The sequence below is a fragment of the Gorilla gorilla genome, chromosome 18, assembly GCF_029281585.2.
Source record: "Gorilla gorilla gorilla isolate KB3781 chromosome 18, NHGRI_mGorGor1-v2.1_pri, whole genome shotgun sequence".
Classification (NCBI taxonomy): domain Eukaryota; kingdom Metazoa; phylum Chordata; class Mammalia; order Primates; family Hominidae; genus Gorilla; species Gorilla gorilla.
Window position 1 is genome coordinate 113,089,908 of NC_073242.2, and position 10,740 is coordinate 113,100,647.

Here is a 10,740-nt window from a genome sequence, read left to right on the forward strand (position 1 = left end):
TAAGGAAGTATGAGATAGAGGCTGGTATAATAAAGTCAACTCATAATTTGTAAAAATGCGTTGTCCATTATAATAGTAGCCATGTCTGGCTATTTCATCGTAAATGTACATGTAAATTAAATTTTCAGTTTCTCAATTACATTAGCCATATTTCTGTCGTTCAACAGCCCATGTGCCTAGTGACTATCATATTGGATAGTGCAATATGGGACATTTCCATAAGTACAGAGTTTTCTCAAGCATTCTAAAATATTTCAGAACATTCTAGAATGTTCTAGAGCAAGTGACTACTATATTATGACTCTAACAGAGGCTTTTAAGGAGTTTATCCAGGCTTCTGGCTTAAGGTTTTCTTTGGTGAAAATCAGCCTGATGTGCTTTAGTGATTCTGAAGCTGTGTTAGGAAGAGATTCATTCTGATTTTAGCTGGTTTGCATGCTTTTGTGTAAGATTTAGCTGAAACAATGGACTTCATGGGTGAGAAAAATTTGAAAATCACTAGAGGAATGTAAAGAGGCTAAGGGGGCATAAACATCTGAATTTGAATCCTTTTCCTTCCACTTATGAGCTATGAGATCTTGGAGAAGTTAACTGATGAGCAGATCCACAGATTTACCATCTCTAGAGACTGAGATGGAATGTCCACCTCACAGTGTTGTTACAAAGGTGACAGGATCCAATGTGTGAATGAACTGCATGGATCCAGTGCTTTTTAGTAGCAACTCAGGAAATGATAGATATCCTCATAATCATCGCTGTAATTCTACAACGCTCATCAATAATTTAGAAGAAACTAATTGTGGGTGAGATAAATCTAAGAATGATAGGAAACATGTAATTCGACAAAACCAGATTCACAAAGATCATAAAAAGGATAAAATATTGTGCTTAGTTTAAGAAGAGGAAGTTTGGTAAGTATAAGCATAACATTTTACCCTGGAGTCCAGGAATGTAAGTACATAAGAATAAAATTGGAGACAATGTAGTCTAATGGCACCATATTGGAAGATAGTAATGTCACTGTTGTTCAATCCTGTAATAGGGCTGTGTCATGAAATATAAATGTCCTCACCTCTTTGCCTTAGCAAACCATACATGGATGAGGCTTTAAGTCTTGTTGTTTTAGGAGAAGCCAAGAAAGCTGGAGCAGTTTTTCTTCTTTCAGAAAATATTTAACATCTCGTATGGTCCAAGATAGTCTATAGTACCAAACATCAAAAGATTGGCCATTACTCTCTGAGAGCCCACAGACTGCAAAAGGAGAGATATATTGATCAAATAACCACCCAAATAAATATAAAGTTAAAAATGTGATATGTGCCAGGACAGAAAGGTCCATGGTGTTCAAAGAACCTTTACTAGGAGAACTTTTTTTTCTCTTCAGGGAGACCAGGGAAACTTTCCTTTGAAACTGAATATTCAGCTCAGACCCAGGTAGAATAGAGGTGACTTGGCAGAAGAGGAGGAGTTTCCAAGTCACAAGGACCACACTTGTAAACGTGAGGTGAGAGAGAATGAGACACATTGAGTATAGAGGGAAAGGCTCCTGTTGAAGGAGAACACATCTTGGAACATAAGGTTCAGGGGAGGCAGGGGCCAGACTGCAGGGGGCCATGTAGGCTATGCTATGATTGGATCTTTATTCCAGAAGCAATGGGAAGCATTGATGGGATTTGTATAAGAAAGTAGTATGGTCCTATATGCCCTTTGACAAGGTTACAAGACTACAAGATAATTACAAGTTTATCTACTGACATGATGCATTGTATCGTTGATTTCCTATTGTTAATCCACCCTTGCTCTGAAAGAGTAAACCATATTTGGTTATAACAAATTTTTCTTTCCTTCTTTATTCATGCATCCAAGTAACAAATACTCATTAAGTGCCTCCTACATCCCCAGCATTCTAGGTGCTAATTCACCCATGGGCAGATAAGGACCTTGCCCCTGTGGAACTTCCAGTCAGGGAGACAGACAACAAATATGTACAAATAAATGTGAGGCAAAGCACAGCGCATTAAGTAAACAGGGAGCAAAAGAGAGGCTCTATTTCAGATAGTCAGGGAAGGCATCTCCAAGGAAGTGACATTTGCACGTAGACATCTGAGTGATGGGAGGTAGGGCACCCCCAGGAACAGGCCCAGCTTCTTCGTCCCTCTAGGAGCTCCTCCATTCTCACAGACACATACTGATTGAATTTTCACGTTTTCCGCTCTGCTCTTCCCTGCCTCCAAGGAGAACCTTAATTATGCTATTGAATAACTGGATTCCCATTGAGCTTCAGTAGTGAACTCAGCATTGTATCTTTCTCATCCTTTCCACCTGTCCTTCACTGCAGCTCCCTGACCTGGCTCTGCAAAACCCATGCTCTGCTCATTTCTTAAAGAATACAATTTTGAAAGGTGTGTTTTTCTTTGTCCCTATGCCTGTTATCCTTTTAAGTGTGTTCATTTTGTCATTCATTCATTTGGTCATTCTCTTATTCATTTGCTCAACACGTTATTTTGTTGGTGACCCCTTTGATCTGGGTATTGTATTGGTGTGATCGTGCTGGCTTTTCCTTAGATGGTAAGGGATGTCTTCTCAAGGGACTGGGAAGAACACCCTACAGGTGTTGACTTCTTCGTCTCCAATGAGATCTTAGTGATGTGTCCATACACAAACTCACTTTTCATGCTCAGCAGGCAGGTAGCTCTACTACAGCCCTCCTGCAGTGAGGAGGAAACTTCTTCCTTCAACTTGGTTTCTCAGACTCTTTTTGCAGTTTTTCATTGTACAATGTAGGCATGAGACACCACATTGCTACCAAAAGGACCTTTCCTCAGGTAGTGAAGTATCTTAAAATGAAACCTAATTATCATCACAGCACATACCAGTGTTATTTTCTTAAAATGAATGGAGATAAGGAAGAACAATTGATGGGGAAGGAGAAAGGGACCGCCCTGACCCTAGTTCTGGGTATCTCAGAAGGGTGTTCCTGGAGGTTGGCTTCCATTTCTTTCCTGAGAAGTGCAGGAATAAGGGCATGAAGTAAAATTTAATGGAGTGAGGGGCTGGCGTGTTGCCTACCTTTGTGTGTGTTGGAGGGCATTTATGCTGTTATGAATGAAAGGGTAGTACATATGGTGTGTATTTCAAAAATTGTGCCTTTCCATCCATCCCTTTCATCAGTGCAGTTAGTAATAATTTCCCCAGGATTTTTGTCATTTTTTTTTCTGCAAGGGCCAGCTGCAGTCTGTTGTTTGTATCTTCAGGATTATTTCATAAAAATTTGGGAAGAAGCAGTCACAGCAGGCCCAGGTGTGTTGTCTCTATGTTCACCCAGAAGTGTCCCTAAAGGAAAAAAACTCTAGCAGAGTCCTTAAGATGGAATATGCTGTCTCCACGAGATCGTATTTCCCATCTACGAAGGTGGTCAGGCATGAGCTGGGTCATCATTTGGCTGTGTGCTGAAGTAGTGATTCCAGATGTCTTGAGTCAGGCATAATAAGTGGGTTTTACCTTGTGTGCCCAGCCTGATGGATTGTTCCTGGCTGTTTGGGCTCAATAGGATGAATGTCATGATCCATTAACAAGGTCTGTCCTGGATATGGAGAGTGGGGAGGATGGGGGCACACACACCATGTGTTTGTCATCCCTAGGAAAGGAACTGAACTAGAGAATTGCAATGCACTGTGAACACTGAGAGTACCAAGATGAGTGGCCTCTGTATCTTCATCTAAATACTTCATGGGAACGTGATTAGCGATATTAGCCCGAGCAGTGCTTCAGGAAGGTCCAGAAATTAGGTGTAGTAGGAGCTCCAAAATAGACTGTTTTAGAGGTGGGAGGATTCTAAGTTCACATTGGTGATATCTCTAGAAAGTCGACCACCTAGGAAGTCTGTTTCTTTCATTAGTGCCACTTGCTTGTCATTGAGTTTGTTGGTTTGTTGGTTGATTCATGTGTATTTTCATCATTTATTGAGCTTTTACTATGTGCCATGTTCTGTGCTAGATTTTCAAGACAGAGATGGATCAAATGATGAACAACTCCTAACTTTATGGCTTCCAGAGAAATTGGGCCACTTGAAGGTATCTGCCTTGGACCTTAATTGATTTCGCTTGTCTAACATTTAGCCTTCTTCCTTTTCCTTTCTGGAAAAAAGCCCCTATATTTATTTCAGGAAATTTCTACCATTTTATGAAGCTCTTGTAGACAGCAGAATGCACACACTGTCCACCCTTTCCTCCCACCCACTACAGGAGTGGGCACAGGGTCCAAGCTAGGCCGGTCACAGGACAAAGGCTGAGTCCAAAGGGATTGGCCATTATGGTGACGGTGTGGTCCTGGTTTCTGTACTTCTCTCAAGTCCCCTTTAGCTCAGTGAGTTACCAGTTTCCTCCAACTAAACCCACTTGATTTTCTAAGGATGGCCTGACTTGGCTTCTGTGAGTAGCAACCTCAAAACCCCGATTGGTTCCACACCTTTAGGTTGGCGTTAAGGTTTAAACTCTTGGGCCACAGTCAGATTTTCATAATCTGGAGGCTGTTTAACCTCTGACATAGCCATCTACTTCCTAACCCACAACTTTTGTCAAAACAAGTTGAGGAGCTGGCTAGTGGAGGAAGACAGATTACAGCAGGGTTTAAGTATCCTTGCCTTTCCTAACTTCTGAAGCACGGATGTAACAGCACTGAATTCACTTCACCTTCCATTCCTGCTAGTGGTTAAGGAGGTGATGTTTTCTTCTCACGTTATGGAAAATATATCTGTGAGGAGGTATAGCACAGAGGTTGCAAGCATGGACTTTGGCATCTGAAGTTGGCTTAGATTCCAGTTCTGCTACTTATGAGTTGGTAACTAGGGGCAAGGCACTTGACCTCTTTGGGTATCAGTTTTCTCAGGTATAAAATGGAGATAATAAACAGTCCTTACTCACACAGAGTTGTAGATAAATAAGATAATGCATGCAAGGCATTTAGCACCGTGAAGTTGGACTGCAGTGATCTATTTAACGTGGATTTGTGTGTGTGTGTTCTTTAGATCCTAAAAACTTGAAGTTCCACACAAGAGTCAGTTTCACCCTGTAGCCTTTTTTTAGATTCTTGTTAATATTTGAATTTGAGAACAAGAGAGACTGAAGGTGAAAACGATAATCCTATGACCTTCCCCACCCAAACGCCACACACAAGCTTATTCTAAACCCGTCTTTCTTCCTTAAGTGTGCCAATTACTTCAGAGTGTATTAATAGTGCCCTCTGCTGCCCAGAGCACTGCAGCTTAATGGGATCTCCTGGGGCAGATGAGCTGGGATGTAGGTCTGAGCTTTTGGTGCTTCCATCTCTGCCTGTCACCCTCAGACATATTCTCCTTCCAGTTCACAGCTCCATTTTCTCGCCTGCATTTCTAGCTAAGCTCTGAGTCATCGATCTCAACCTTTAATTCAAGTTTGTGCCTGGATCTGAACCAAACCATAGATAGATACTCATAAAGGTTGTGCAGATGAGAATGTGTGGTTGTTCTGCTTTTGATCAGCAGCAGGCTGAGATTGCTTCCAGGATAATGGGAGCCAAGTCTATTTTCTTATGTTACAATAAAGGACTCAAGTCCTGCCTGGAGCTGGCTGAGTGATGAACTAAATTGGAGCAATGTGCCATGTGGCTCGCCATGTTGATTAGTTGAGTTCACTTGAGTCCCCTTTTTGCAGCCAAGTGCATTCGTAACTTCCATAGCATGGTACTCTAAATCTGCTCACTATTTCTGTGGTGGTTACTATTCCAGTTTGAAGAGAGGGGTGTGGAGAAACAGTAGTGAAAGCAGGAGTAAAGACTTCTGACAGATTGAGGCTCCACTTCAAACCATCTCATTTAGACCTCATACTTTTAGTGTGATTATAATAACTCCTCTAGCAAGACTGCAACATGGAGAAGTTGGTGATGAAATGATAAGTACCCAGAAAATCCTTGTACACCATGCCTGCAGAGTTCAGGCTAGACTCAGGGAGATGGTGAGATAATTCTTTGTCTTCTGCAATGGAGTGTGTGCTTTGTGCATCCTAGCAAGTTGTTGGGATGGATTTGCCCTGAGCCAGTCACACTCTCTTTGCTTCCATTGTGACCACTGTCAGTTAGGTGGGTGCCTAGGATGGTATAATCTGAGTTTCCTTAGTCAAAAGTCGAATTAATTTTTACCACATCAGAACCGGAGATCTTGCATCCCAAAGTCATATATACCAAACACCTGAGCTAACCATCCAAGTTAAAAAGAAATGCCAAATCCATGATACTGTACATACTTTTCATTCCCATAATGTTACGTTTACTTCCACATAGCTACACAATATATTATAACACAGTAGGTATGAACATGAGCTCTGGAATTAGACAAACTGGATTTGAATCCCAGCTTTGAATCAGTTGCCTTCCCTTGCTTCCTCTTGATATTCTTATTGCCATAGCAGGAATACTCTGTCTATCCAACAGAGTTATTATAAGAATTCAAGTTGTGGCCAGGCACAGTGGCTCATGCCTGTAATTCCAGCACTTTGGGAGGCTCAGTCAGGTGGATCACTTGAGGTCAGGAGTTCGAGACCAGCCTAGCCAACATAGTGAAACCCCATCTCTGCTAAAAAAATACAGACATTAGCCAGGTATAGTGGTGCATGCCTGTAGTCCCAGTCATCCCAGCTACTTGGGAGGCTAAGATGGGAGAATCGCTTGAACCTGGGAGGTGGAGGGTGCAGTTTGAACCAAGATCATGCCACTGCACTCCAACCTGGGCAACAGAGTGAAACTCTGTCTCAATAATAATAATAATAATAAAAATAATAAAAGTTGGTAATGCACACAGGCACTTTGCACAGGTAATGCACACAGGTCCTTTACACGATGCCTGGCAGAAACAATGTTAGCTGCTATTTGTGATGCTGTCCTGGTAGAAAGGAGCTGGTTCACCCATTTCAGAAAAGGAAATAAGCAATGAGTCCCGAGAGCAGAGCTGAGTCACTCTCCTCTACTGCTGCCCCTCAAAAAGTTGTTCACCTGTACATTACTTGTTAGTCTTCAAGAATTTCCACATCTCATGTCATTATGCAAGTATCCGATCAGTATTTCCCAGACATGGAAATTTTATAGCTCTATATATGTCCACATTGCAGATCAGTTTTAAGGATTAAATACAATATTGTGTGTGGGCACTTACACATATATAACTCTGGAGAACTTAAATAGAATTGTCAACTTATGCCAATTAAGGACATTCAAAGACAAACACCACACCACCATCTACTCTCACCACTATTTCATAGAAGAATCTAAAATTACCTGCAGTGTTGTGGATTTTTCATTTCTTTTTAACATGTGTGGTTAGCTCAGGTGTTTGAGATACATGCTTCTGGGATGCCAGGATCCTCAGTTCTGATGTGAAAGAAGATAATTAGATTTTTTTCACTTAAGGGACACAGGCTGTGCCATCCGGGCACCTACCTAACTGACATTGGTTGCAATGATAATAGCAAGAGTGTGTGACTGGAACACCAGAAAAAGATCAGCCTGCATGCTGAATAAATTTAGCTCTATGTCAGAACTAGAAATGTCGTCCATTTGCTGAGGATGGACAAAAATTTGATCTCTAACCAGATCTTGAGAATTGTTGGTATAGACCGTAGGAAACTGTCACCTTTCAGAACAATCCAAGGCTCCCAGCGACCACCTCTGAGTGAATGGGATAGGAGGGTGAAGACAGACCCCTCAGGGCTCCTGTTCTGAAGATCATCCCAGACCAACAAACTTTTCAGAGTGTTCAAGGATCAGGGAGCATGTGTGGTGGGATAGAGATGCATGAACTTGAGCAAAGCAATTCAAAGTGGTTTGAAGAGAAATCCCGAGGCTTATGTGTCCTTCACTGTGGTGAGTAAGCAAGCGGCGTGCTGTCCCTGGAGACCAGCACTGATTAGTCATTGCACACCCTGAAGTGTGTTGAGGATATTTCAGACTTGCCAAGGCTGACATGAGTCTGGTCTTAAGTGGAAAGGACATACCAGCCTCTGGGAAGAGGTGAGCTCTGGCAGAGAACGGTGAGGGAGGTGGGGCTCAGCTGCATCTCTAACCTTCTGTTTCTTTAGAGGGCGAGAGAGATAGGTGGCTTCCAAACAGAAAGGCCTGTGCACATCAGCATGACAGCAGCCGGCTGGAGAGATGGGGTGCAGCCTGCCAGATTCAAAGGGGTGGCTCTCCCACCCCCCTTTGAATATAATTATCATTCCACTTGGAGATCTAGAAGGAATAAAACTAGGCCCTTGAGCCACTGTCTAATGGATTGTGTGACTATCAAGAAACTGTGGCAGCCTGTGGAACGAGACAGACATGATCTGACTCCTGAAAGAACCACGTGTGAGTCATGTAGGCTGGGAGGGTTCACTTAATGACATAATGACCTGTCTCCATCCTCTTCATCTCTTACTGTCCTGTCCAGCACTGTCCAGCTTCTGACAGTTTCACCCGGGGAAATTTTGTGCAGTGTCTTCAGCATTCAGAAGCCATGAATACTAAGGAAGGTACAACTAGTTGAAGATATCAGTGAGGCGTGGGAAAGAAAACAAAAAGAATGACAATAGGGCCTTACTAATAAGGATCATAATTTGAAACCAGCCGCTATCCACATGTGGTGATGGAGCTGCTGAAATGAGACCAGTGTGGCTGGTGTGTCCTGAGATGTGCTGCAAATGTAAAGTCCTCACTTGATTACAAACACTTAGGATGAAAAAAATGAATGTAACATATTTGATTAATAATTTCCTGCATGGATTACGTCTTGACATGTTGAAATAATAATATTTTGGATATATTGGCTTAGATAAAATTCATTTTTAAAGTTGATCTCCTCTGTTTGTTTTTATTTTCTTTTCATGTGACCATTAGAAAATTGAAGTTGTATGTGCAACACACATAATTGCAAGATGTTTATTATTCCATTAGGCAGTGCTGGTCTACGGACTTAGGAGTGGTAGAAGGGGATAAGGAGAAAAGGTCATGGCAAGGAGAACCCTCCTATTTGCCAGCCACTAGGCCCCTGCCCTGTGAGCCTCTTGGCAGCCCAAGTTGGGAAGTACTGTATTTATTTTACTGTTTTACCGGTAAAGCTTCTGGAGAAGAAACTGTTTGCTCAGAGCCCAACAATGAATAAATGCTAAGTGATGATTCGAATTTGGCGGTTTGGACTCAGCAGTGCAATGTCTTAACTATTAATTATTGCCTTTGCCATAATTGGAGATGCTCAATAATGTATGCCTTGCCAAGTGATTTTGAGGATTAAATGCAATGTTGTAGGTGAACACTTAGCTTAATAAGAGCCCCATAAGTAAGGATGGCTGTTATTAATGTAAAAATAATAATAATGAGGAGGAGAAAGTGGAGGAGATGGAGAAGAAGAAGAAGTAGGGAGGAAAAGAAGGGGAGGAGTAGAAGTGGGGAGGAGGAGAAAGAGGAGACAAGTTATTGCCATCACCAGCAATATGTGCCAGGTGCTATCTTGGGCACTTTACGTACATTATGTAATTTAATGCTCACAGCAAGCCTAGCCAATACTCACCCGCCCTTTCTGCCTGTAATTTTTTCTGGTATGAGCGTAGCAAAGTCCGCCTGACACTTGAATATTTACTTCCACTTCACGACTCTTCATCGTGGTCTGTTGGGTGCGTAGGAAGCTTCAGATGGCAAAGGGAGGTGCTGGCAGGGACTGGCAGCAAATGAGCAAACTACAGAGATGAGAGGGTGGGACAGAGCCTGGGTTTTGTAAGGGAAGAGTGGCTGCCCTAATTTTAGCTTCTGATTCACCCAAGGAAATTTTGAGCAGTGTCCCTAGCGTCCAGAAACTGCGAATACTAAGGAAGGTCTGACCAGCGGCTGAAGATATCAGTGAGGAGTGGGAAAGAAAACAAGAAGAACGACAATGATGCCTTACTAATAAGGATCATAATTTTGAACTAATTAAATGCCAATTGGAACGGAAGGTATTTTTCTTTAAGGAATTCTAGAAACTGATTTCATGCAATTGGCCTTGCCCCAAAAATAAGAGGAAGGAAAGCATACGTTAATTAGACTAAATAAAGGATGAAGCTCATGTGGGTTGTGGGGTACTTTAAATCACACAAAAGCCTTGAAAGATGTGAGGAAGGTGGTGTGTGTCTACGAGGGTCCTGGAAACTTCCAATAATAGAATTTATATCCGATCCTGGTCAAGACACACAAGGGCACAAAGTTAGTAAGTAAACCATCCCTACTACTCTATGCCACCTTTTGTTAACGCAAAGCACAGAGCTTCTCACTCACGAAAGACCAAGACAGACTTCCCCATCCTCCAAAGGTGGTGGATAGCAAGGGACAACGTTTGCAGTCCGACTTCTTGCCAGGCCCAGGTCTAGCTGGTTGTCTGCTATATGTCCTTGAATCTTCATGCTAACCCTCTGAAGTATTTATTTTTATCCCTCATTGTATAGGTGAGATTGAATTATTCTGCCAGGTCATTTAATTACAAGTTGGCAGAGAGAGAATCCTAAATTACGTTGATCTGACTCCCAAATCCTTGCTGATTCTACCACGTCATGTGGCCTCCTCTTTCAATTCCACAGTCATGACTAGAACTTTCTCCACCTACACCAATAGCATGAAGGAGGTCTGGCTGCTGGGACCTCCCAGGGTACAGAGCTGATTCACTTCAACCGGCATCCAGGGGCGTGCCTTGGAGAGCCAGGATGGAGG

At 42.4% G+C, this 10,740-nt stretch overlaps 1 long non-coding RNA gene across 2 annotated transcripts; it reads left to right on the forward strand.

Moving 5' to 3' along the window:
* The first annotated feature begins 359 nt into the window (after positions 1–359).
* Positions 360–8,663, forward strand: LOC129527790 (uncharacterized). 2 transcript variants are annotated; one of them, XR_008672858.2, is made up of 3 exons: positions 360–477; positions 1,385–1,504; positions 8,456–8,663. It is a non-coding gene; the product is annotated as an uncharacterized lncRNA (long non-coding RNA). The 2 variants fall into 2 exon arrangements; XR_008672859.1 differs by lacking the exon at positions 8,456–8,663 and adding an exon at positions 3,997–4,064.
* The last annotated feature ends 2,077 nt before the right edge of the window (positions 8,664–10,740 follow it).